This window comes from Callorhinus ursinus, unplaced genomic scaffold, assembly GCF_003265705.2.
Source record: "Callorhinus ursinus isolate GAN/ISIS: 27379988/994484 unplaced genomic scaffold, GSC_fseal_2.0 scaffold8, whole genome shotgun sequence".
Lineage (NCBI taxonomy): Eukaryota > Metazoa > Chordata > Mammalia > Carnivora > Otariidae > Callorhinus > Callorhinus ursinus.
The window spans coordinates 58,333,594-58,355,194 of record NW_027397070.1 but is presented as its reverse complement, the minus strand read 5'-3'; the positions used below and the strand labels follow the sequence as shown (position 1 = coordinate 58,355,194).

At 42.9% G+C, this 21,601-nt stretch overlaps 1 long non-coding RNA gene across 2 annotated transcripts in view; it reads right to left on the bottom strand.

The window, feature by feature from the left end:
* The window catches only part of LOC141373295 (uncharacterized), a 37,076-nt gene extending 16,008 nt beyond the window's left edge, over positions 1-21,068 (bottom strand). For both annotated transcript variants that reach the window (XR_012379119.1, XR_012379118.1), the window contains exons 1-2: positions 20,800-21,068; positions 19,490-19,598 (exon numbers count right to left, since the gene is read on the bottom strand). This is a non-coding gene — a long non-coding RNA (uncharacterized lncRNA). The remainder of the gene's footprint in view (positions 1-19,489; positions 19,599-20,799) is intronic.
* Positions 21,069-21,601: the final 533 nt, after the last annotated feature.

Below are 21,601 nucleotides of genomic sequence, written 5' to 3'. Positions count from 1 at the left end.
CATGGCCCGCAGGCCTTCATTCTGTTTATGTAAATTAGGTCTTAGTGGAATACAGACCCATCCATTTTATTTACCTATTGTCTATGGTCCTTTTCAGGTGACAAGGGCAGGAGTTGAGCAGATGAAAGAGAAAACGTACGGCCCACAAACTTAAAATATTAACTGTGAGTCCTTTTAAGAAAAAGTTTGCCGATCTCGGGTCTAGACTTAAAAAGTAATGAGGAAAATGCTAATAATCAAGATTAAACTTAAAACTGTGCTGCCTATTTATGATTGTTGCATTGCGCAAGGCATAAATACTGAGGCAACATGACTTCAGTATTCAAAAACCGTCATGCTGTTTAGCATAGGAGTTGCTCATATCATTGATGAAGTTCTGACGTAAGTCCTTGTTGTTTCTCTCTCTACCCTTGAATAGAAATGGAAATATCATGACCATGTTGGAATGACATTCAATCATCCATTGCAACCACTGGCAGTCTATGGGTATAAAAGTTCAGCAAAATCAAGGAAAGCAGTCTGTGAGAATCAGTTGCTCATATGTATTTGACAAGAAAGACTACTGTCAGTCCCCAAGACTAGATATTGTTAGATTTCATTTATGTGACATGTCCAGAATAGGCAAGTCCCCAGAGATACTGAGTAGATTGCCTGAATAAAGCTCTTCATTTCAGGGGCGTTTTTGGGACAGACCTGTGCACCCATCACCAGGATCTAATTTTAGAACATTTTTAATGCCTCCAGAAGTAACCCCATACATATTAACAGTTATTCTCCACTCCCTCCACCCTAGACCCAGGCAACCAGAAGTGTTTTTAGTATAGTCACAGAACTGTGTAATACTAGAAAAATAATATACATTTTATCATTTGTATACATACTCTTTATTACTTATAATAAAGGTACAATGTATCATATATGTACCTTTTTTTTTTTTTTTGTGTGCCTGTTGGTAAATGCTTACCAGCATGCCACTGGACAGATCTCGGTAAGTTTAAGTAGGTCATTTAGTTTCTCTGAGCCTTGGTGTCCATGTTTGTACTGTGTTACAGTAAGAAGCTACTAGCCTTCTCCACTAGACAAGGGATCAGCAATTTTTTTTTTCTAGAAAGAGCTGTATCGTAAACATCTTTGGCTTTGTGGGCTAGCATGCGGTTTCTCTCACTATTCAACTCTGTCATTGTAGCATGAAAGCGGCCATAGATAATGTATAAATGAATGGGTATGATCGTGCCCAATAAAAATTTGTTTAAAAAACAAGTAGCAGGCTGGGTTTGCCGACGGGGCTGTGGTTTGTTGAATCCTGCACTGGCTTTTACACTTGTTGAGAGTGGGAACTATATCTTGATCAAACTTGTATCCTTAGAACCTGGCACAGTTCCTGGCACACATGGCAAGAAATCAATAAATGTATATAAATACAAACCAGCAATGAAAATGAAGGAACGAAGCCTGCTTTAAACAACACGGCTGGTCCTTACAGACAGAATGCCAAATAAAAGAAGCCAGAGAGAGACAAAAGAATGCAATCTGTCTGGCTCCATTTCTACAAAGTTCAAAAGCAGGCAAGACTGAACTCCCACTTCCAGTCAGGATGGGATAACAGATTGAATTTACCCTCCCACCTCAAGCAGCTAAGAAATAGCAGCTAAAATGTATGATTTTTTTAAAAAGATTATTTATTTATTTATTTGACAAAGCACAAGCAGGCGGAGTAGAAGGTAGTGGGAGAGGGAGAAGCAGGCTCCCCGCTGAGCAAGGAGCCTGATGCAGGGCCCAGTCCCAGGAGCCTGGGATCATGACCTGAGCCGAAGGCAGTTGCTTAACCAACTGAGCCACCTAGGCACCCCTAAAATGTATGACTTAATAAGGCGTGGCCCTGGGTGGCGGGAGCACTGGTCTGTGGTCTCTGACAGAAGGGAAAGGAGTGAGCCCAATGATCACAGTTTACTGCCTGGATTCAGTTTCCAGATTGCAGCGCAAGAAGGAGCCCAAACATGGCCGGACAGTCTCTCTGAGAGACGGAGACCGGGATGGGAATTTGGGAGTGCCAATATGGCTGGAATTTGGGCAGGAGGGAAGGAAACAAAGCTCCAGGGAGCTCCAGAGAAAGTCCTTGTGTTTTTGGCTGAGTGCTAATCCGCACATGAGTGAGAAGGAGACTCAGCATTCGACTTAGCAGTTCCACTCCTGGGCTGCTATTAACATCTGGGTACAAGCTTTCTGTGGATGTAGGTTTTCATTTCTCTTGGATCGATATCTAGGGTGGCTTTGCTGAGTCAAATGGTAACTTTAGGCTTAACATTTTGAGGAACTACCAAACTATTTTCCAAAGTGGCTCCCTTAATTTACATTCTGACCAGTAAAATAGGGGGACTCCCGATTTCTCTGCATCCTTGTCAGCACTTGCGACTTTGTCTTTTTTCTAAAAAAAAATTTTTTTAAAGATTTTATTTATTTATCTGACAGATAGAGAGACGGCGAGAGAGGGAACACAAGCAGGGGGAGCGGGAGAGGGAGAAGCAGGCTTCCCGCCGAGCGGGGAGCCCAATGCGGGGCTCAATCCCAGGACCCTGGGATCATGACCTGAGCCGAAGGCAGACAGTTAACGACTGAGCCACCCAGGCGTCCCAATGACTTTCTGTCTTTTTGATGGTAGCCATCCTGGTGGGTGTGAAGTGATACTTCATTGTGGCTTGATGTGTATTTGATTTTTTTAAATTTCCCTGATCGGTAATGATGCAGAGCAATTTTTTAAATATGTGTATTGACCATATGTGTATTTTCTTGTATGGCCGTCTATTTTTTAAAATAAAGTTTTATCAAAATATAGCCGTGTTTTTTTGTTTGCACACTGTCTACGGCCGTTTTTGTGTTACAAACACAAAGTTGCATAGTTGTAAGAAAGGTCATCTGGACTGTGGAGCCTAAAGTCCTTCTATGTGGCCCTTCACAGAGAAAGTTTCCCGACCCCTGCCCTAGACCATAGGCCTGAGCGATTCTGGGGTTCAAAACCATTTCAGTTTTCCAGGGACTGAGTTATTGTCTGGGATGAAGCATTGTCAGTGTTGGAAAATGGAACGTCCTGGGCAAAATAGTACAGTTGGTCACCCTGGCCGTTGCCATAGTACATGTTTGCTGAATGAATAAACAAAGCCACTGCTTGCCACTTTGAAAGCAAGCATCTGGAAAGATATTCCTAGAACATGAAACAGATTTTTTAAAAAAGATTTTATGAATTTATTTGACAGAGAGAGACAGTGAGAGCAGGAACACAAGCAGAGGGGTGGGAGAGGGAGAAGCAGGCTTCCCGCTGAGCAGGGAGCCAGATGTGGGGCTTGATCCCAGGACCCTGGGATCATGACCGGAGCTGAGGACAGAGGTTTAATGACTGAGCCACCCAGGCGCCCCATGAAACAGATTTTTGCCTGGGTTTTCTCTTCCTGGATTAGAGTGGAGGATCTGCTGGAGCACCAAGAAAAAAGAAAGATCTAAAGGAGAAACCACAAAAGAGGTAAATCAGAGGCCATCCCAGAGAGTCACAATACTCCTGCCATAATGGGAGCTCCGACCTTAGCTCTGTGGTCCAGTCATGTCCTTGGCCTTGACTCATGGATTAGTTTTCTATTGCTACACAAACTACCACCAACTTAGTTGTTTAAAGTGAGACCCAGGGGGAAGTCCTTTGGAAATGGCAGAATAAGGGCCTCTGAAAATCTTCTCCATAAAAACAATGGGGGCATTGGCAAAATATTGCCAGAATTAACTTTTTCAGAACTCTGTAAAATTAACCAAAGGATTGCAATGATCTGAAGAGAATTAATTAATTCAAGGATACCAGCTGAATCTCAGCATGAACAGTGAACTTCGGGCATTTTAAAGTACTATACTCACATCTCCCATTCCCAAGTTCCAAAGAAGCTTTAAAAACAAACAGCCTCGCACCTGTGGTAACTGGAAATACCAGCAGCCTCCTCTCTGCTTGAGGGGGTTGAGAAAGTTTGGAGGTTTCCAAAAGAGTCTCCTCCCCAGAGAACTGTCACTATGTGATATGTCTGGCAGCTTCCTGAAAAAAAAAAAAAAAAACCCAAAGTATTTGACTAGAACATTCCTCTAAAGAAGATACAGAAATGGTCAAAAGCCCAGGAAGAGATGCTCAGCATCACTAGTCATTAGCAAAATGCAAATCAAAACCACAAGGAGATACTACTTTACACCCACGAGGGTAGCTATAATAAAAAAGACGACAAGTGTTGGCAAGGATGTGGCAAACTGGAACCCTCACACATTGCTGACAGGATGGCAAAATGTCGCAGCCACTTCAGAAAACAGTTCGGTCATACCTGAAAATGTTACACATAGAGTTCTCCTTGATCCAGCAATTCCAGTCTTAGGTATATACCCTAAGAGAAATGAAAACCCATGTCCACAGAAAACTTGTACACAAATAAGAATAACAGTATTATTCACAATAACTAAAATGTGGGAAAAAATCCAAATATCCATTAACTGATGAATGGATAAACAAAATGTGATATACTCATACAATGGAATATTATTCAGCCATAAAAGGAGTAAAATCCTGATACATGCTACCATGGATAGAGCCTTGAAAAAAACATGCTGAATGCAAGTAACCAAATACAAAAGCTCGCATAATGTATATGATTCCATTTATGAAATATCCAGAATAGACAAATTCATGGAAACAAAGTACATTAGTGGTTTCCAGGGACTGAAAGCATGGAGAGGACCTGCTAATGGGTACAGAATTTCTTTCTGGGGTGTTAAAAATATTCTGAAATTAGATAGTGCTATAGTTGCCCATCTCTGTGTATACTGAAAACTACTGAATTGTACCCCTTTAAATGGTGAATTTTATAGTAAGAGAGACATGTGTCAATAAAGCTGATACAACAAGCAGCCATTCACTTATCAGCTCCTAGTCCCATTGGTCAGAATTCTGGCGCAGATGTCTGGGCTGTAGCCAAAAGGCAGGGGGTGGTTGGCTGTGTTTTCACCTGAAATGCAGAGTGCTCTCTCAAGTTCATTCTGGTCATTAGCAGAATCCAGCGTCTTCCAGTTGCAGAACTGAGGTCCCTGTCCGCTTGCTGGCTGCCGGCAGGTGGCTGCTCGCCACGTCTGGAAGCTCCTGCTTCCCTTGTTGTGTGGTGCCCTGCATTTTCAGGCCAGCAGTGATGCTCAATGGAATACTTCTTGTGCTATGAGCTGGGGAAAAGCTCTGCTTGTCAAGGGCTCACATGACTTGATGAGTTGCTGTCTTAAGGTCCACCGACTTGGTACTGGAAGTTTTAATTACACCTGTAAAATGCCTTTAAGGCAGTACCTATATTAGTGTTTGAATGAGTAATCAAGAGTTGCTAATGTGTGTGTGTGTGAGAGAGAGAGAGAGAGAGATCTTTAGGATTCTGCCTACAACAGCCCATATCTATGGTTATTCTGCTATAGGGACAGCCTATGACCTTCAACCGTGACCTTCATTTACCTCAAGTTTCCATGTTGCTGAGATTCTTTTCAGTATTTTGCTCTCCCCCACTGGCTTCAGGACCATCAGTGGTTCACATGAACATCTTTTTTTTTTTTTTTAATTTAAATTCAATTAGCCAACATATATACTTGACTTAAATTCAAGTAGCCAACATACTTCATTAGTTTCAGATGTAGTGTTCAATAATTCATCAGTTGCGTAAAGCACCCAGTGCTCATCACATCAAGTGCCCTCTTTAATGCCCATCACCCGGTTACCCCATCCCCCCACCCCATCCCCTCCAGCAACCCTCAGTTTGTTTCCTGTGGTTAAGAGCCTCTCATGGTTTGTCTCCCTCTCCGATGACTTCCCATTCTGTTTTCCCTCCCTTCCCCTATGATCCTCTGCACTGTTTCTCATATTCCACATATAAGCAAAACCATACGATCATTGTCTTTCTCTGACTGACTTATTTAGCTCAACATAATACCTTCCAGTTCCATCCACGTTGATGTAAATTGTAAGTACCCATCCTTTGTGAGGGCTGAGTCATATTCCACTAGTTCCTGCGAATGTTCAGTGTTGTTTTGTTCCAACCCTGGGTCAGTACCTTATGTGAGTTGAAATGCCCCTGGTGGTGGATCTTCAGGACACATGGCTTGCGGTGACTGCGGCTCTCCTGGGCTTTCACCTCTGGGGAAGGGCGAGCTGGGGAGGAATGGTGTCCAGCCCGGTCAATAAGGTCTTGACCTGGTGTCTTGCTAGTGCCGTTCCAAGGGGCTCTGAAATCACCTTTCCCTATTTTCCTCATTGGGGTCACTGGGGTGAGAACCCCAGGCTTACCTTCTATGGCACTAAATGTTCACTGTGGTATGGCGGAGGTCGTTTGGGGGCACTGGTGGGGGCGTCATAACTTATGATAAGAAGCATCACGTGGAAATAGAGAAAAGGGAAGGCACGTTTTCCAGTACAGAATCAAACGAGAATGAACCAAATGCCCAGGTTCTTTGCTTTGTTTCTTTTGTTTCACTAAAACGACACCGACAATATGTGATAACTAAATACTAGTGGAATGAGGAACCTGAGTGAAACCTATTTCGAGGGCCCAAGTGTGCCTGGTCTGTAAGTATCAAAGGCCAATTTCCTTTTAAATTGTTTTCTTGGAGTCAAAATACACAATATCTCCTCCACTTTATTTATTTATTTATTTATTAAAAGACTTTATTTATTTGACAGAGAGAGAGACAGCGAGAGAGGGAACACAAGCAGGGGGAGTGGGAGAGGGAGAAGCAGGCTTCCCGCTGAGCAGGGACCTCGATGCGGGGCTCGATCCCAGGACCCTGGGATCGTGACCTGAGCCGAAGGCAGACGCTTAACGACTGAGCCACCCAGGTACCCCTCCAGTTTATGACTAATAGTAGATTTCATGATTCCGGGGCTAGCACAGTCCCTAATTCTGCAGAAGGTTACAGGACCAGGCACAGATCAATTTTATTCCCTTTGGAGCCTGAGAAAGATGATTGACAGGCGGGCTGGCTGCTCTCTGGGTCCTCAGTCCCAAAGCCTAATCTCTCCATATGGATGCTGAACAGGCCTTGTGCAATCTGAGTGAGGCCTCCCAGTGAATGTTTTCTTACTCAGAATAATCGAATTTCAAGAACGTGCTACAGGAAAAAGCTGTCACGTTGAATTAGGCTAGCCCTGTGACTTGCATGGAAATTGTCAGGTAACTCAATTGCTGTAGTTCAATCACTCACAGGTATAATTTAGTTCACTTAGAGTTAATGATTGATAACATGTCCTATTTGGGACTGGGGAAAGAAAGCAAGGAACCGTGGTGCATCGATGGTTCACAGGCGCTGCAGAAGCAGACGGCTCGGGGTAGAATAGGCGTTCAAAGACTGTAATACCAGAGGAATGCTTAAGGTTAATTTAAGTTATATAATGCTTGATAGTTCACAAAGCAATCTCACTCATAGTCTGTCTTGATTCTCAGGGCAGTCTATAAGGTCAGTATTATTATTATCACCTCTATTTATAAATGAAGATACTAAGGATTGGAGGCAGTGCCTCGTTCAAGGTCACTTGGCTGCTTTGTGATAGAGCAGGATGAGAAGCTGAATTCAAACTCCCATTATGGGTGGAATTATGCCCACTTCCCCCCACCCTCTCCAAAAAAGGTATGTTCAAATCCTAACTCCCAGCACCTCAGAAACCCTATTTGGAAATAGGGTTGTTGCAGATTTAATTAGTTAAGATTTGAGACAATACTGGAGTAGGGTGGGCCCTTAATACAATGGGACTGTTGTCCTGATAAGACGAGGAGAGAGACACAGAGGGCATGTGACCATGTAGAGATGCAGAGACACAAGGAGAAGTCCAGGTGAAGATGGAGGCAGGGACCAAAGTGACAGAGTGACGCAGGTACAAGCCAGGGAGTGCCGAGGATGGCTGGACATCAGCGGAAGCTAGGACCAGCATGGAACAGATTCTCTGTCATAGCCCGCAGAAAGAACCAACCCTGCTTGGACTTGTAAGCCTCCAACCAGAACCATGAGAAATAAATTACTGTTGTTTTAAGCTACCCGGGTTTTAGTACGATGTTATGGCAGTTCTGGGAAACCAAGAGAGATAAGAATAATAAAAGTTTCTATTTATAGGGCCCTGAATGTGGTCCAGATACTCTACACATGCTATCATGGAATCTTTTAGGAACTCCTCAAGGTGGGGTGCCTGGGTGGCTCAGTTGGTTAACCATCTGCCTTTTTCTTGGTCATGATCCCAGGGTCCTGGGATGGAGTCCCACATCAGGCTTCTTGCTCAGCAGGAAGCCTGCTTCTCCCTCTCCCTCTGCCACTCCCCCTGCTCATGCTCTCTCTCTCTGACAAATAAAAGATTTTTTTTTAAAGATTTTATTTATTTTTTTGACAGAGAGAGACACAGCGAGAGAGGGAACACAAGCAGGGGGAGTGGGAGAGGGAGAAGCAGGCTTCCTGCTGAGCAGGGAGCCCAGTGCAGGGCTCAATCCCAGGACCTGGGATCATGACCTGAGCCAAAGGCAAACACCCAACGACTGAGCCACCCAGGCGCCCCCAAAAAAGGAACTCTTCAAGGTATACTATTTTTTTTAAGATTTTATTTATTTATTTGAGAGAGAGAATGAGAGAGAGCACGAGAGGGAAGAGGGTCAGAGGGAGAAGCAGACTCCCCGCTGAGCAGGAAGCCAGATGTGGGACTCGATCCCAGGACTCCAGGATCATGACCTGAGCCGAAGGCAGTCGCTTAACCAACTGAGCCACCCAGGCGCCCTTCAAGGTATGCTATTATCAATGACCTTTTTGTGACATAAGTGAGTCAAATAGCTATAGATGGTGGAGTTAGGATTCCAGCCCCAGGCCTGAATTTAAAGCTGTGCCCTGTCCATGATGCTCCTCAGCCATGGGAGTGTCCAAAATGTTTGTGACAGTGTTGGGGGAGTACCCCTCAACCCTTTCGGATTGCTCCTTTATTATGGGTCTCCCAGGGGACCACTGACTCAGTTTGAACTCTACTTATGCTAATTTGCATCCTTTTGTTATGAATAATCACAAAACAGTGCCTGGCCCACAGAAAAAGCTCAGTATTTGTTCTTTGGTGAACAGTAATAAAAACTCCTTAACCTGTTATAGAGCATCAAAATTTACAAAGGATTTTCACACTGACTCTTATTAGATTGTTTAAAAAAATAACCTGAAGTTTGCTTTAAATGTGTTCCTGTATTTTTCCTTTCTAATTTTTAAAAAATTTTATTTATTTGAGAGAGGGAGACAGCATGAGAGTGAGAGAGTGCAGCATGAGCAGGGGGTAAGGGCAGAGGGAGAGGGAGAAGCAGACTCCCCACTGAGCAGGGAACCCAGTGTTGGGGTCTATCCCAGGACCCTGGGATCATGACCCGAGCTGAAGGCAGATGCTTAACAGACTGAGCCACCCAGGTGCCCCTCTTTCTAATTTTTTAAAAAAATATTTCGTCATGTTATCCCCAGCCAGATAGTAAGCTTCTAGAAGGTAATGAGTGTTTTCTTTTCTTTCTCCTTGAAGGATACGGGTTCCTGAAACGTTTCACTGGATATTGACTTAGGTCTTGAAACGATCACCCAGACCATTCTGAAAACGGTTTTAAAGAATGAATTGGATAATCTCTACATAAAAATCAAGAACAGAACTCCCAGTTTTTATCTCTCAAATCATAGAAACCATTGCCAATGCTTCCCAAATGTTGCCGTGAGCCATTTAAAATTCTTTCCCTCCTTTACCAGACCATTCAGCTCCATTCCCTTTGCTCTATCAGACTCAGGGGTAGGCAGGGATCAGCCTGCCTGTTCAGCTCTCTGTAGTTCCTGGGGTCCAGGAAGATGAAAAGGCCCTCCCCAGAGGGAGAGGGAGAATCTTAAGTGGGCTCCATGCTCAGTATGAACTCACAACCCTGAGATTACAACCTGAGTTGAAACCAAGAGTTGGCTGCTCAACCGACTGAGCCACCCAGGCACCCCTAACCTCCTCTTCTTATAAGGAGACCAGTTGTATAGGATTGGGGCCCACCCTAATGTCCTCATTTAACCTCATTACCTCTATAAAGGCCCTATCCCCAGATACTGTCACATTCCGAGGTATCAGCATAGGAATGTTGGGGGGACACAACTCAGCCCATAAGCACATCTCCAGCACAGCCTACAGCTCACTTCCACGGGGCTCCTGCATTCTTCTTTGAACACCTGCGGAAACTAGTTCCTTCTGCCTGGAGTGTCAGATCTGCTTCTTTGGCAGTTCCAGTGTCCAGCCCTTCCTCCTTTCTGCAGCCCAGTTCAAAGGTAGGAATCTTTAGGAAGTATGTTTGGATCCCAAACTTAAGGAATTCGTCTCTCCTTCCGGGCCCCCCGAGTTCTTTGCATCTGTATCAGAGTCACACTGGACCTTATTTACATCTGCATCCCCATAGGCTTAAGACAGGATCTGGCACATAGTAGGCGTTCAGGAAATAACCAGGTGAGCTGCACCGAATGCGGTTAGTTAAACCGATGTTTTCCCTTTGTCTCACTAAGCTGAGAAGTACCTTCATTTGACTGGCAATGGAGTATTCTAAGGGGGACAGACCAGAGCAATGGGCATGATCCCAATGACCCATTAAGACACATGGAATTAATAAGTTTATTGACCTTCCTTCCTGTATATTTCATGTTTAGGAAACCTTTTTTTCGGGTATGTTTGAGGCAGCCTAACATATATGGATGTTAACATGAATGTTAAATGACTTTCCTGATTTATAGATAGACTCTGAATTTTTAATCAATATAAGAAAAGCTCTTCTACCCAGGAAGTCTGGAATATCATGTGGAGTGATTATTTAAACTGCTTGTGTAGGAGGGATAAATAGTGCAAAAAAGAAAGTCTGCTGTGAAAATGTGCGGAGATTATTTAAGCAGGGCTGTGTTTTTAAATGTATGGAACGTGCACACACACACACACACACACACATATCTTTTTGTCCTGACAATTTAATTTAAAATGGACTTCCTCAGGATACTGAGGATTATGGCACAACCAAATGAGTGGCTATGTGGAATTATCCTCACTTCAGGGACGTTCTCTTACACCACCTCAATTACAAACGTGAGCTTTTATGAAATCTTAAAGCAAAAAGTGTGCCTCTCCACGCTTCCCTTTTCCAGGCAACTATCTGTGCAAAGCTGAAAGAGCACCAAACCAGGTCACAGATAACCTTTTTTTTTTTTTTTTTTGCCTAAGATTTCTTTATATATTTGAGAGAGAGAGAGAGAGTGAGTGCACGTGCAGGTGGAGGGGCAAAGGGAGAGGGAGAGAGGAAGCTAAGCAGACTCTGTGTTGAGTGTGGAGTTGGACTCGGGGCTCAATCTCATGACCCTGAGATCAGGACCTGAGCCAAAACCAAGAGTCAGGCGCTTAACTGACTGCACCACCCAGGTGCCCTGATAGGTAATCGTCTGTTAACAGCTCAAGCCGTGAAAGGTCCACCACTCTTGTGCACAGTCTGGAGAGTTCTGTATTTTATAGTCTTTACAGCTAAGATGTCTATCTTTTTACATTAAAAAAATTTTAATTCCAGTATAGTTCACATACAGTATTTTATTAGTGTCGGGTGTACAATATAGTGATTCAACAATTCTACACATTACCCGGTCCTCATTGTGATAAGTATACTCTTCATCCCCATCGCCTATTTCACTCACCCCCCCACCCACCTTCTCTCTGGTGACCAGTTTGTTCTCCATAGTTAGGAGTCTGTTTCTTGGTTTTTCTCCTCTCTCTCTTTTTTCCTTTGTTTTGTTTCTTAAATTCTACGTATGAGTGAAACCATATGGTATGTGTCTTTCTCTGACTGGCTTATTTCACTTAGCATTATACGCTCTAGATCTATCCATGTAGTGGCAAATGGCAAGATTTCATTCTTTTTTTAAGGCTAAATAATATTCTATTATATATATACATATGTATACATATATATTTATATGTATAGCCCATCTTCTTTATCCATTTATCTATTGATGAGATGTCCATCTTAAAAAAAAAAACACAACTTTACTGCTAATGGACAACTTAAAAAAACCCTTTGTTCCATATACAATTCCTTACACAAGTTTAGCGAAAGGTCTTAGAATGGATGAACATATGAACTGAAAATTGAGATCTTTTCCAGCAAACTTCCACATCTTTAGAAGTAATTGAATTTCTCCTTTGTTCTCTCTCTTGATGACTTCACCATCCACCTAGCTTTCAAGCTAGGCATGTAGGGGGTGCAGTTGACACCTCCTCTCTTGTCTCCTACATCCTGTGAATGAGTCCAGTAACTCTTCTCAAATTTGTTGTCTCTGTTCCATTCCCTCTGCCCCTGCCTTGGGTCATCTCCTTTCATCTAGGCAGAAAGTCGCAGTGGCTTAAAACACAAGATAGAAGTGTTTTTCTCTGTCATATAATGACCCAGGCTGGGATGGGGCCTCTTCCTCTGTAGGGGCTCTGATTCCTTCCATTTTGTTGCTCTACCATCTTTAAATACCGTTGTCATCTACACAGTTCAAGATGGCTCATCATCGAGCCTGAATTCAGGAGGAAGGAAGGGAGAGATGGGAAATGAGAGGGCATATCCCTTTCGTTGGAGGCAGGACCCAGAGGTTTCACATGTACGTTACACTCATATCCCATCGGACAAGATTAGCCACATGGCCTCCCTTCACTGAAGAAGATGGCTGGGAAATGCAATCTTCATTCTGGGCAGCCTTATGTCCAGGTAAAAATGTTAATCTAGGTAAGAAGGGAGAGTGGATATTGGTGGACAGCTTGCAGTATTGACCTCATCTTCTAACTGGCTTCCCTGCTTCCTGCCTCAGCAGCTTGCCCCCTTTCCTCTACTCAAACCAAAGGGGATCTGGCCATACCTTTCTCTCTTTGAAAATATTCAACAAGCTCCTTACTGCCTGTAGCCAAACTCTTAGCTCCCAACACGGACTGCACACTCTTCACGTGCTGGTTCTTGTCCACTTTATCTTCTATTTCTGTCATCTTGGCACCTTACTCTCTAGCAATTCTGAATGCTGTTATTTTTCCATGAATAGCATGGCGTTTCATGCCTCAGGGCCTTTGCACATATGATTTCTTCTTTTAAGGATGTTCTTCCACCTGACACATTTCTAGTTGACTTTGAAAATCATTCTCGGAGGTCACTTTCATCAGGGAGCTTTTATTAACCTTCCTTCTCACACCCTTAACCAAGATCGGTCACTCCTTACATTTCATACTGTATTGTTCAATTTTTGCCCTTAATATATTATGTAGTCATCTACCCTTTGAGAATTATCAGATTCACCTTATATCCTCAGAGCTCAGCACAACGCTCGCCACAGAGCACTTCAAGAACTGCTTGTTTACTCTTGATTGAATGATTGAACAAGTGACAGAATGATTACCTTACATCAGTCCTTGCTTAGCTCTTTGAACCTTCTCTATGAGGGCTTCTTTTAATAAAAGCTACTACCAAGTCCTTACTCTGAGGTACACTTACTTTGTGTTATAGTATCTGCATAGTTATCTAATTTAATTTTTTATAAATAGTGCCATGAGGTAGGCATTGTTATTTTCATTTTACAGATGGGAAAGTGAGGCACAGAGAATTTAAATAACCCACTTCATTTTTTTTTTATTTTCTTCACTGTAGGGAAAGTGGCAGGTGGAAGAAAGTACAGTAGGATTTTGCATGGTGTGATATGCTGGAAAGTATGTTGGCCTGGCAGCTACTGGACTCCTGTCTAATTCCATGATTGATTAGTGTGAGTGACCAGGGATATGCCACTTTCCCTCTCTGGGCTTCGGTTTTCTCATCCATAATAAGAGGGGTTGGCTCAATGATCTCCAAGTTCCTTTCCAGATCTAAAAGTCAGTGATTTTCTTACTTTTCTAATATAACAAGTTGAAATGTAACCCTCCTCTACATCAATATGCTACATTCACACAGCTGTGATTTTGCTAAAAATGGACACTTTCTAAATGTTAAAACAGTCCATGGTAGAGAATAGTTCAGATCCAAAAGAAAAAAAAAAAAACACAAAAAAACAAACAAACAAAACAAAAACCAAAAAAACCCCACAACTCTGCCAAGGGATTAACACTAAAGTAGAGCCCTCCATCCCACTCAGTTATCAAATCTTCCCAGAATGGAGGATGGGACTTGGCATTGCTTTCACTGGAACTTTTTAAAAGAGTACATCCAGATATATTTAACCACCAAATAAATTTGAATCTGGGAGTATTGCAATTGAAATGTAGCTACAAATATACCCCGGATTCTCTCTGTGATACGAGTCCACAGTGTAGGGAATTCTATACAACTCCTGTGTGTGTTGACAAATTCTGTGTATGTCTTTTCTTGTGTTATATCAGGAATCTTGAAAGATCTATAATACTATCATCTCCCACTTCCCCGCCTGGGTTCTGAAACAATGAAAACAAGACAAACTTGTTTAGCAGGTGGAGATAAATATATCACCTTTGTGGCGTCCAAGATGATATGGGGGAAAATGGCTGCTCTTGGTGGCCAAGGCAACTCTCTAATACTGATCCCTAGAATCAAGCAGATATGGACCCAGCCCTGCTAGATTAGGATGAGCCTTTTCCCAGCAACGGTATAAATTAAGCATTCTCAGTTGTTCCTTACAAACTCACTATGGCAGAGACCGAGAATTATCAGCTAAATCTCTTCTTCCCTTCCTCTACAGTAATACAAACCCCCTTTTCAGGGGGGATAGTGGCTCCTCAGAACAAAGACTACATTCCCCAATCTCCCTTGCAGCTAGGTGTGACCTGTGACCTAGTTCAAGGGGGTGCGGGGGGGTGGGGTAAGAGGAAGTGTGCTCAATTTTTAGGAATAGTGGTTATCTGAGCTTCTCTCCCCAGTTTTCCTCATCCTTTCTTCCAAGACTAAGAAACTGGAGTGTCCATCTGGACCATGAAATGGAAACTGAATTTTGAGGATGGCATACAAACTAGAAGGAGGCGGGGGCCCTGAGACATCATAGTAGCCGTGGACTACTTACCTCGTACTTTACGTATGGGAGAGAAAGGACCTTTATCTTGTTTAAGCCACTATTATTTTGAATTTCCTGTCACTTAACTAACCGATAAACTCTCCAGTCAGATAAGTCATTCCATCTCCTTGGGCGCTAAGTCAGGAAAGGGGTGATTGAGAGGTGGGGAGCAGCCCAGAGTGTTACACCAATTGATGTCCCTCCACATGGGAGGGAGGGTTAGGGAGTAGGGAAGAAGAGTTCCCCCCTGACAAGTTTATTCATTCAACAGACAATTATATTCAACAACCACTTGGCATGTGCCAAGTACTCTAAGCACGTTACAACTCTTAATTTATTTAATCTTCATAGCAATCCTAGATATTAGTAATATCCCCACTTCACAGTTGAGGAAACACAGGCACAGAGAGGTTAGCTAACTTGCTCTAGGTCACATTGTTTGGAAGTGATGGAGCTTGGAAGCTGACCCAGGCAGTCTAGCACTAGAGCTCATGCACCACTATACTAGCTAGGTGGTTTCTTCTGAGGGACAGGAATAGAGACACTTATGTTATCTCAAGTAAGGGATGTTTGTTTTTAGGATAGACAGGGAGGTCAGAAAAATAAAGAATACCTCAGTGGTCACCTGAGTTGCCCTGTCTGGTTATCCCTTCAGCAGGACGGGACCATCCCTCCTAGACTATCGTACTAACATTATGGTGCCTCAATTACTCTCCATCACTACTTCTCATGCTTCTGCCCGACCACGGCACTCAACTACTAGCTGTTTCTACTCAGTTTCTTTCTACCACAAGACATCTTCTTATACAAGGCTTCTACTACCTATGGCATCTGCCTTTTGCCTTCTTTATGTGCACACATTTCTGCCTACCCTGTAATCCAGTAACAGTATTGTTTTCTCCATAAAAAGGATTGATGGGGTCAGACAGTTACTCTCCAGTACTGAATGCCCAGTTAAGTAAGATGTTTGCATCTATCACTGTCTTTGGGTGGTCTGTCTGGTGCCCCCCTCCCAGATCACCAAGAGTGCTGCAGGCTCTGCAACCCCCTTCAAGGACTCTCTGCCATTCAGTACTGCATTCAGCTCCTTCGAGCAGGAGACATGCCCAGCAGGAAATTTGGACATGCTGTCCTTGTTAGCTTTGTTAGCCTTTTGCTTTATAGAAGCCAAAGACATAAATGGAATATTTAACTTTTGCTCTTTCTTTCCCTACGTCTCATCAAAAGAAGACAGAATGAACTTTAATTACTTACAAGTAATCTCATCACTACCAGTGGACTACATCTTAAAACAAAAGCTAAGATTTTGACAATAATCTTTATCTACCTTAATTTTCTATTGCTGCATAAATAATTACCACAAACTTAACAGTTTAAAACAACATCCAAATATTATGTTGCAGATTGTGTGGGGCAGGAATCTGGGTATAACTTAGCTGGTTTTTCTGCTCTGGGTCTTACAAGCCTTAGACCATAGACAAACTGGGATCTCATCTGGAAGCTTGACAAGGGAAGCTCCCTCAAGTTGTTGGCTGAATCAGTTTCCTTGAGGCTCTTGAATTAATGGAAGCTTGCTTCTTCAAAGCTAGCAATGGACAGAAAGATTCTTTGCTGCTTTGAGCCTTTGACCCCATGTCCCCTTAATGTATTCACCCGATTAGGTAAGGCCCACCCAGGATACTACCCCTTTTGTTTACTTAAAGTCAACTGTTAGGGATTTTAATTACATCTTCAAAAGCCCTTCACCTTTGCCATATAACATAACTTGATCATAGCTGTGATGGCCCATCACCTTTGCCATGTTGTGTTGATTAGAAGCAAGTTACAGGTCTCACTCACACACACTTAAAGAGAGTGGATTATCTAAGGGTATGGGTCATTGGGAGTCATTTTAGAATTCTGCCTACCATACTACCTATATGGAATCCTTCCAATATCCCATGCACCTGGCTCTCTCCCTCTAAAATCTATTTGTCATTCCCTTGCTTTCCTCTCTCTGTAGGTTTATTTACCTTTTGAGACTTGCTTTATTTGTCACTTACTATTATAATACTAAGATTCATACATGTTGGTATGTGTTTTTATAATCCTTTCACTTTTAACTGCTACATAATATTCCATGACATTTTTTTTCATAATATATTTATTCGCTCTCTTGTTAATGGGCATTTGGGTTGTTTTTAGATTTTTTGATACTGTGAACAATGCTGATGTGAACATTTTTTATAGATATGTAAGACTATATTTTGAGAATATATGTAGCAGTGGAATTTCTGGGTCATGAGACATGGCTGTTCAACTTTAGTAGATAATATCAGCTTTTCTAAACTCACATTTCCATCAGCAGCTTTTGATATCTCTTATGGCTCTATTCATCCCCAGTAATTGTCATAGATGGATTTTTTTACATTTTTGCCCACAAAAGGCATGGAAACTGGTGCCCCATTCTGGCCTTGATTTGCATTTCCCTCTACACTAATAATGTTCAATATCCTTCATATGGTCACTAGCCATGTGTTTACTCTTCTGTGAAATATTCTTCATGTCTTTACTTTTCTATAAAATTGTTTGCATTACTTCAATATTTATTTGTAAACATTCTTTATATGTATTCAGCTTACTTTTCTTAATCAGGAACATAAAGGAGTTAGAGAAAATGGCTTCTGAGTTCCTTCATCTGTGATTTAACAACTTGTGCCATGCTATGGGCGCCTGGGTGGCTCAATCATTAAGGGTCTGCCTTCCGCTCGGGTCATGATCCCAGAGCCCTGGGATCGAGCCCCGCATCGGGTCGCGCGCTGAGCCGGAAGCCTCTTCTCCCTCTCCCGCTCCCACTGCTTGTGTTCCCTCTATCACTGTGTCTCTCTCTGTCAAATACATAAATAAAATCTTAAAAAAATCCAAAAAACAAAACCTTGTGCCACGCTTACTTCTCAAATCTGATCCAAAGATCACATGGAAGAATGCATGTGAAAATACTCTGCACACTAAAAATGAGGTAATAACTTGTTTTAGGGTGATATAGGCCTGATCACTGGTAAGTATGGAAACATTCAAATTTGAACCGAGAGGCAGTACAACGTGCTGATGAAGCACACAGACTTTTGCACCGGATTGTCTGGGTCTAAACCCTGACTCTGGTTGCTAACGTTGTGACCATAGATGACTTTTGTAACTTCTTCTTCTTTTTTTTTTTTTTTTCAGAGAGAGAGATGAGGAGGAGCAGAGGGAGAAGGAGAGAGAGAATCTTAAGCAGGCTCCATGCTCAGCACAGAGCCTGATGCAGAGCTTAATTTCACGACCTTGAGATCGTGACCTGAGCTGAAATCAAGAGTTGGACGCTTCACCGACCCAGCCACCCAGGTGCCCTGACTTTTGTAACTTCTGTGTCTCAGTTTCCCTAGGTATCAAGTGGGAATGATCATAGTGTTGACCTGACAGGGATTTTTAAGGATTACATAAATTAAATATAGCTAATACTGAGAACAGTGTCTAGCACATCATCAGTACTATATTAATATTTGCTGAGAGCATTATTTGACCTGGATTTCCAGGTCCTGCTGGATGCTAGGGTGGTGCTCTGCTTAGCAGATTGAGGAGAATCACTTTCACATACCCCCATGTGTGTACTCTGTCAATGTTGACTCATTTCTAACAAGTCAAAGTGGATTATTTTTTTCCTTCATGGATAACTCTTTCTTGAGTAATGAATTAGCAGCTGATGGAAAAATATTAACTCAGACCACTGAAATATACATATAACAATGTAATGCAAATGACATATATCATATAATAATAACATATCATATAATTCTGTCTCTGAGCTCTCCTCCAGCTTTTAACAGCCCATGATTCCATAAGGAAGGTTGAGTGACTTTTTTTCCAGGCTGCCCAAAGGTGGACAACAAGGAATGATGGAACTTAAATTGCACTGCTTTGTTGAGTCTGAAATCATATTCTGAAGCAATAGTCATTGTATAAGTAAAATGGACTGCCAATTATTTGAATAAAGAGAAGTAATATTGTCCCGTATTAGCTATCTTTCTTTCCCTATTAATAAAATTCCTTTGTTCCCATTTGTTCACCTCTCCTTTGTTCTGCTGGGCCTTTCTTAAGACTGCTGAACCCATAGATGCTTTTATCCACTGCAGACAGACTGAAGGAGTCTGATTCTTCTAGCGAATGTATTTTTAGCATCAATTAAAGCTTATGTCGCCTGCTTTTCTGAGCAACCGGCACCCTGCATCGTTCAGAACCACCTGCACTCAGCCTTCGGGGAACCGGACTGCTTTGCTAATGGGTGAGCTATCAAACAGAGGCATAAAACACTGCAGGTTGTAAGCTGGAGAGGGTAGCTAATTATGCTAAACAGGAATATTAATAATGCAAGATGTGCAAACAAAAACACTCTTACCCATTTCAAGGCATGATTCCTCTTCTCTTTTTCCTCGCTCCCCACCCTCCAATCATCTGAAGGACATGACAACAACAGAAAGCGGGTCTCCTCCAGCAGACACTGGATCCTGAAAAGCAAGAGATGATCTTGACAAGGAAATCGCCCACTGCGAAAAGAGAAACACCATGCTTGTTTCCCTTGGACCTGGACTTTTATGAAGGATTTGGAAACAATAAAAGTGTGCTAACTGGGACACATTCTTTTAAATGCATAGTTCAGATGGCAAGAAAACCAGTGGAGTCTCCAGTTGCCAGCGAGGTAAGCTGAACGGAGAGCCAAAGATGTAGGTGGAGGGCCGAAGCTGTAGCTGCCCTGTGGGTTTGACTGGGTTTACCCCGAAGCTCGGGTGTTCAAGACCAAAGGAGGACGCGACGCGAGGCCTTGGGGCACACAAGGCAGAGAGTGGGAACTGAAGTAACTTACAAATTCAGAAATTTCAGAAGTCTGTATGTACAGGAAAAGGGGGTGGACTAGCGAAAAATCTCATGCAGAAAGCTTGTCTGTCTCTCCTTTGGGCTCTGATGGGGAAAGATTTACCCCGATGATTCATGAGACCGGCCAGCATTCCGTGTGAGTCAGAATTTGGAATTTCCCCTGTTCTTGTCCCAGTCTTAAAACTAACCAGTCAGTATAGAAATTTCCCTGTCTTTGAAACAAATGACAGAAGCAAACAAAATACATTTTGGAGGGAGACACCCTCAACCCACATTTGTCAGGCTTCTGACATACAAACCCAACATGACTTCATAATCCCAAACTATGGAACAGAAGGACCAATCCACAGCAAGAGAGTCAACAGACACTTGAGCAAAATGACATCCAGGATTTTAGGGTCGTAGAAACACACAAAATTCTATAAAAATAACTACCTTCACAAATGATGAGAAGCAAAAACTGAAAACCACATGAAAGCAAGGCACAAAGCCAGATCACTGGTCTCTTTGGAAAGGGGAACACACAGAGAAATACAGGCATTGCAACGTGAACATCAAAATGCTGAGCGGAAAGCCCTGTGGTAGGCGATACTCAGCTGCAGAGAAAGTGAACAGAGTAGAGCAAAGCAGATTCCTAGGAGTCAGTCTGCAGAGAAGCATTGGGATTAAAACGGGAAGAGCGAGCAGGAGTTCCTAAAAGGCAGACTAGAGGAAGACAAGTAAATATTCAAAGAAAACCCGGCTCGGATTTTACAAGACGTGAGCTCACATATTCAGGCAGCACAGCGTATGCCCAGGTGGATAAACGGTGAATTCGCATCTTAAGATACACACCTGTCGAGAGCTGGCTAAGCTGCTCCGCTCCCGCGTTGTCTGGCCAAGCGGTCTGCGGGGACCCGACCCTGACGCTGGCCCCCTGATTGCAGCCGCAAAGCCTCCAGCAGATGTGAGGTCTCCACGTGGCTTCTCCCACATCTTGCGAGTTGCAGATTCCCCTGCTCGCCAGCGCCGGTCGGCCTGACGCGCTCCTTAACCAAGGCCCCCGTGGCGCTTACCTAAACCCTTCTTTTTTCTGGTTTGCATTGACCAGCGTGGTCCTAGCCTATGGACCCTAATAAAGTCACGTGCCCCAGGTCCAGTCTCTTTCCGTCTGCTTTCTGCCTCGCCGTCCTGTGTGGCCCCTCCAGGCCTGCTGTGTACTCCCCCCCCACCCGGGGCCCTGTGAATAATAAATGTCTGTTTCCATTTCTCCTGTGGCCTGCTGTCGAACCCGCTGACCACCTTAACAAGTGTTAGTTGATGATTGAGCTTTTTGCACAAAAATGTGATCATGTTTGCCTTTGAACACATTTTCTTGCTGAACGTTGTGTAGCAAACCTGCTTAATGATGACTTGAAATGTACCTGATGAACAAAACTTTGTTGTTTGGTTTTGTTTTTTTACGTATTTCCTTTTCAGAACCCCTCCCCCCACCCCCTTGCTACAGTCCTCTGGCTGAAAACATGAACGCTCCTGCAAAGTACTATTGTAACAAAACACTGTAACCCTGGTAAATGTTTTGTTGTAACTGTTAACATTGCACAGATTCTACCTTTTGTCTTTTTTTTTTTTTCCGACGATTCATTTTTTTTTTAAA